Raw genomic sequence first — 7,084 nt, 5'->3', positions numbered from 1 at the left:
AAAAAAAAAAGTATATTTGCATCTCAGTTGTGTTATAACACTTCTGAGGATTTACATTTGGCAACACTCTGAATCAGATCTTGCCTTAAAACAGCCGGATTTATGTTGCTATAGGAGAGACGACTTTAGTGCCATTCCTTGTGTTGGGCAGTTCTTTTTATATTCCTGTAGCAGCATCAACACTAATTCTAATCTCCTGGGCTGGAGGATAAGCCCATAACACTTGTGCATTGAAGGGAGGTGCTCTGGGGCCGCAGTGCTGTGACAGCCAAATTTGGCTGTAGATGGTGGCAAGAGCAGGGCCTTTCTCAGCTGTATAAAGAAGTGTCGCTAGGCAACAAAAGTAACTATGGTTACCTGTATCTGAAATGAAGCGCGGAATTCTGTGATTAGTCATTCATGTGGAAAAACTCTTTTTTTTCCCCCTTAATGAATGTATCAAAATATAACATCGCTTCTGCATAAGTGTTGTTGCACTGACAAGATAGGTTTAAATAGATCTTACCTTACCGGCACTTGCTCCACCTCAAGTTCCACAAGCTCTAGTTCTTTTGCTTTTAAATACTTGGAGCTGCAGCATTAGTGACACAGTGTGACTAGGGGTCGGGTTCTTCTAAACTCTCTGTAACGGAAACACCCTGGAGAAGCTACAGAAGTAGTAAAATTCCTTTGCCTGGTGAAACTGGCTATTCCTTCCCCAGAAAACATAGAAACATAGAATCGTAGTATCAGTAAGATTGGAAAATAATTCTAAGAACATTTAGTCCAACTATCACCATCATGCCCACTAGCCATATCCCTCAGTCCCACATCTACATGTTTCTTGAACACTTCCGGGAACGGTGACTTCACCACTTCCCTGAGAAGCCTGTTCCAATGCCTTGTCACTCTTTCTGAAAATAAATTTTCTTAGTATCCAACCTGAACCTCCCCTGTAGCAAATTAAGGCCATTACTTCTTGTCGTATCTCTGTTACTTGGGAAGACAGGCCAACCTCCACATTGCTACAAACTTCTTTCAGGAAAATGGTGTTGGCGTTCACTAGGTACATAAGATTGTTTGGTGATTAATATCCAAAAGTGCCAGTAACTGTGTGACTAATGCTCTCATGCGTATCATCTCACACATACTGGAGATTTCTGAGAATAAAAGGTGGCTCAGAGAACAACATCCCAGAGACCTGAATCTAGTCTCAAAACCAGGGACAAAGAGCATCTGGGGTCACCAGCACTTTCCCTCCAGTGGCTGCAGGAGTGCAATGATGTGGAATATCTTCATGTTACCTTAACAGAACCAGAAAAGCTCCCAAATCCAATATCTCCTGACCTCTGCACTCCTAAGCTAAATTCCTCCCAGCTCCTAACCTGGTGATCTATTTAACTTCGCCTGCAGTTGTGTGTCTTGGTGCAAATATTGTCTCAGAGGATGGTTGTACCAGTTTCTTTCCTGCCCCTTCTGTCACCTAATGCTAAATGATCGAGTCAGTGAAATTGATCTGCAGTCAGTACAGGCACTTACAGGAGCATGGATATGTCCTTCCACAAGGAATGTATTCAGAGAGATACTCTCAGCTATTCCTTACAGGAGCTTGTAAGCAAATTATTGATTTTTGGGAATTTGGGCAACGCTAACTGTAGTTTGATTTTACAGCAACAACTCCCCTTACTTCATGAGAATTGATTATGAAAATATACCAAAGAGTTCAGCTGGTAACAAAAAAGTTGTATTTTTTACCATCTGTGATTCGTCAGCTATTTTGAAAATGAATGCAAAGCAATAAGCAAATAAATACATATGCTATATTATAACCTACTTTGCTTTAATTAACTCATTTATTTTGTTTACCATTGGAATGAGGCAGCAACGTATTTTAATCTACTTAATCAACGTCTTTATTAAAATCATGCTTTTCAGCTGTGATCACTAAGCCAAATAATACATGGTATGAGAAGGAAGCTTATGAAAATCTGTAGAAACTATTTTGATCAGTCTTATCCAAAAAATGAATTGGGCTTCAAACAATGAGCCTTTCATCCTATGAAACCTATTAGGAAATACAGCTGCAAACATTGTTAAGCTTAAATGGTAGCTACTGAGGCTACCATTTCCATGCTAGAACATTACATTTGATTTACCTTGCGTCACAGAAAAAGGAAGGAGAAAGGAGAAAAAAGTTTATCCAACTCAGTAGTACATTTGCAATACTGATACAGTCATAAACTGCGCTTTCATCAGTCTTGTGGCTGAGATGCAGCGATGTTGGAAAGAGCCTAATAATTTCATAGATTTTCCATGATGAAGCCTATGCACATCTAGACAGACTCCTAACAGGCACTCACACACAACCATACAGTTATTAGAGTTTTGGGTATGACTATCAAGATAAAGCTTTTTTTCTCAATACAAGAGATGAAGAACAGAGACAAGGAACAAAATAGGCCCTAGCAATGAGTTTTTGTTGGAAATTATGTATTAAGGAAAGAAAAAAAAAATGGACTAGAAAGTTAGAATTAATATATCTTTTATTGAGGTAACAGTCATCTAGAAGCACAGAGAAAGACTGGAACAAGAAGCATATAATGGGTGCTTATTATAAAAAACCTGTTTTATTTTGTAGCTGGGCACAAATCTCATAACAAATTTATTTTCACATGACTGCCCAGACTTTCTGCTGTAAACTGGCTCAGAAATGCCTTGGCCTTTTTCATAGTGTTACTGCATTTCTCCCAGACCCAGCCAAAAGCAGAGGCACTGCAGAATGTAAGAATGAAGGAATGAATTATTTACTAAGTAAAACAAATCTCTCCCTGAACACTGAAGCTAATAAAATATGGTTTCCTATAAATTTTTGTCCTGTTCTTGATTGACTTTGGCCAGATTTGAGCACTTGAAATACTGCTTTTCACAAACTGTGCTGTTTAAATGAAGTTTCTCTTCCTGGGTTCAGGGTTTCTTTCTCCAGTTTGTTCTAAAAAAGTATAAATTTCTATGGTAGGCTTTAATAACAGCATTCCTCCCTTTCAACTGTTCATTTATTTACATGCAACTTAGAGTTTAATTATTTTTGAGACCTCTGCCATTTTGTCAGATGTGGTAGAAATCAGACAGGACATACCAGTAATTATAGTGAATTCAGGAAATTGTCATACATATAGAAGTGAGCTGAGCACATACAACTGCATAAATCTCATTTCTGTAAGACAAAAAAAAAATTAAAAATTGGTTTGATTGCCTTAAACTAAAGCTTGCTAAATAAGCCTATGTCTGTGCTGTGAATGATTCCGATCTAGATTTAAAATGTAAAGGTTTTTGAATCTTAGGACATGGAGCTGCCCATAGGACTCTAAAAAATTATTTAAATTTGGTTTTGGCTTCTTTGTGTCATTATTACCTGGAAAATATTTGAAGGTAGATTCTTGGTTCTTATCTACTTGTGGCTGTTAGTAATATTTTCATATCTAAACAGCAACAGAACAGTTGCGTTCAGAAGGACAGAAAGCTACATTTCCATTTCCACTTTATAATTACTCAGTCTGCTGGTTGTGAATGTTAAGAATGGGCATTTCCTAGCCTGCTAATGAATTCAAACACAGCAGATTTTTGCAAAATCCTAAGAACTGTGACTAGATCTAGAAGAATTTTCTGAGGTAATAAATCCAGTTTCCTTATAAAGGGCTACAGAACCTTCCAAAACAGCAGAAAAGGTTTTGTTTTGTTTTGTTTTGTTTTACATGGCTCCTGTAGAACACTGTGCTCTTTATTTCCAGATGCACTGAAATGCACAAAGTGCATGGCTAAAGTATACCTTTCATAACAACGCAATCTAGTACAAGTGCTTTTACATTTCAACCTGCATTAAATGGACCATATCTCACCGTTACTGAGCTTGCGGCTGAGGTGAAAACAGATTTCTCCTCTAGGACAATACCTATGATTGTTTGTTAGCCTTTCTCTTTCTTAATAATTTATTTTACCCATAATGTTTTTCAAATTAGTAGGACCATCTCTGTAATTAAATGCATTTGTTTTCACAACATTTTCACAAGGCCTTAAATGAAGTCTACCAATATTACACATAGTTTGTGAAATAAGGCATTTATGGAAAGATTCAAGTGAACTGGAGTCAAAGCAGCCAAAATCCATCCCACCTACTTACAGTCTGGATTTGGGGGCTGACAGTTCCTGGACCAGAAGCGATCTCTCACACTGCTGAGATACCCTCATCTGCACCTACTGTTACAGCTACTGGGCTGGAATAAGACTCTCAGGCCCTTGTCTATACTCCGATTCCAGTGCCTTAAAGAGTTCACTAACCTAAGAGAGTAAACAAAAGGCAATGTGTGCCTACAGCCTTTTTTATCATTGTCCTCATTCTAGTTTCTGTCTGAATTCTGCTTGTGCACTACCATTTAAAAGACATAAGAACAAAAACTATAAATAATATTGGCAAAAGATATTTTCCCATTCCTCGTGAATTTTTCTCTTCCTGGTTCCATGAATGTTGTCGTCTTTTCTGTGCAGTTTTCCAGCTTCATCTTCACTGTAGAGTATCCATCAGCCCAAAGTTCCCCATGCTCTGAGGCATGGGTGATACTGCTTCACCATTTCCCAGATCAAGCATGAAGGCAAAAGTACTGTATTTCCTGGGCAAGTGCTCTATCTTCCAGGCTGTTGAGTAAAAGCAGGTATTCCTTCTAAGGGATCTCAGGACTGGGAAGCCCCAAGGAGATGTACTTGCCTGCTGTGAGTCCCTCAGAGCCTGTATTTCAACCATAGAAGGATTGATGACCATACATCTTGTTGAAGACACTTGTCTAAATCTTTGGAAACCTCTACCTTTCCTTCAGCAATCAAAAGCAGTTCTGCCTCACATAATACAATGGAAAATTCCCAGAGACTGGCCTACTACAGATGCAAAGTAACCACTCATCCACAATATTTAGAAACAGGATGATGTGGTAACAAATTGATCGAGTATTTTTCTCCGTCAGTTGGAAAATATTACATAACTCAAAACAATTCTCAGGGTACAGGAAAAAGATCTCAAAGAAAATCTGCGTTTTTACAAACATTTGACATTGATTTGCAGATTTATAGCTTGTTTCTTTGCTTTAATTTGTGTAGGTGACTCTCTTTAGAAGTAATGCATTTGAAAGTGTATGGCATCTTGTGAGAGCGCCATCTAAACGACACCTCTAATGCAATTTTTCTTTTCTATGTGAAATGCCAAACAAAAGCAGTTATTCAAACTGACCCTTCTACTTGATACTTCTCTAGATTCACTCTGGTTTAACTTTCAAAAATTCTTTCTCTCTTTGTTTTTCTCTTGGAGCTTTTAAAGTCACTACAAATAATACAAATACATCATCAGAAGTGCTATCTACCCCAAGGCAACACATGCCATCCTTGACATCTGTAGCAGCTTACGCTAAATTGTTGTTTATCTTCTGTAAAGAATTTTTTCAAATAGGAGTTCTTGAGGTCATATTCATGGGCTGTAGCAGGAATGGAACTAGAACCTTTTCTTCTAGGAATTAAATGGTGGGGCGAAGTTGGTGTTATCATTTTTCAGGTCACCTATACCCACATTCAGACAGAAACACGCAGTGAACTCTAAAAATCCCATGCAAACAACAGGTACATAGCAGAACAAAGCAGACCAAATTATTGATGCAGAAACAGATTAGCAAAAAGCAAAACAGAAAGCTAAGGGTATGTCACTGTTCTGGAGGTCAAAGAAATCACTTTAGAGCAGCTTTTCCCTTGATCCAGACCTGGATATTGAGCTGTTCGCAAACATCTCTACCATTGCATCAACCACATATTTGTTCATCATTTAATCTGCAGTAAATTCTACTCATAGTTCATTTCAATCAAAAATGACTGTTTTCCTTCAGCTGGAATCTTGTTTTATTTTTCCAGTATTTCCATATGAAAGTATTATATTATGTAAAACAAATAAAGAGTCAATAAAAGTTGTTCTTAAGCATATTGTGAGTAGGTAAAAAAAACTTTTTTTTTTTTGCTAGCTCCTTCTTTCTTTTTTCTTGTTTTTAACCAGCAGGAGATTGCTCTCTGCAGCAGTGTTTTTTCTTTTTGCAATTCCAGCAAAATTTTCTCTTTCTTCTTACTGTTGCTAGCTACAAACAGAGATAAAACACAGATATATTCCATTGTGGGACATATTAGTTATCTAGTCTTCTAATAATAACTATTATTATTTATACTTTATGGATGTTTCTGTTAAGTTCTGTGTTGCAGGTGCTGCATAAGCGTAAAATAGAAAGCTAGTTTCTAGCTCAATAGAAGTTAATTTCTGTCCACGCTACGCTTTCAAGGTGCTACCATAAATACAATGAGTAGTAGAAGATAATAGGAAAGGAAAATCAAAAGAATTTCAAGTGAAAATTAACAGAAGCCAGAAAAATACATCTGCATCATTTTGTTTTAATTCTTCAGTTGGAAATAACAACTAATTATTATTAAAAATCCCCTTTAGCTTTTCATTCACCTAGTTCAACTCAACGTAAAATTCGGTCCACATAATTTTTGTTCTATTTCTTTGTCATCAAATATTTTCTACTAATACTACTCCTGGCAATGAATTCAAAAATGAAATGCTATCCTTAATTGCCTTGGAATCTGACATATCATCACCCAAAATCATTTCTGCTTACTGGCTGAAGCACTGCCTTTTAATAATGGGAAATATATACAGGTGTGTGATTTCTGAAGGCAAGTAGCCAAGAAATGTGAGATGTATAGCAGTAATCTGATCTTCCGACATGAATTGTTAACAACAGTGTAGTCTCTGGCTGAGATATTCTCTTAAATCTACATATCTGTGAATTTTGGTGGCAAAATATATATTAGCTATAAATAGCTTTAACAGGCGTGGAAATACTTTATTAAATATAAACCTTGTGATGTCTATCTTAATTATCTGGTCAGCACAGAAATTTCTGGTAGATAATCTGTTTTAGCAAATAGCCTATGGAAAAGCAAAGAAATAACAGTAATGCAATTCTCCTCCAAAATGTAAGTGCTACAATAAAAGTCTCTGAAGTCAGCCTAGAGGAATCTC

The sequence above is a fragment of the Meleagris gallopavo genome, chromosome 2, assembly GCF_000146605.3.
Source record: "Meleagris gallopavo isolate NT-WF06-2002-E0010 breed Aviagen turkey brand Nicholas breeding stock chromosome 2, Turkey_5.1, whole genome shotgun sequence".
Classification (NCBI taxonomy): Eukaryota; Metazoa; Chordata; class Aves; order Galliformes; family Phasianidae; genus Meleagris; species Meleagris gallopavo.
Note: the sequence above shows the minus strand (reverse complement) of the source record.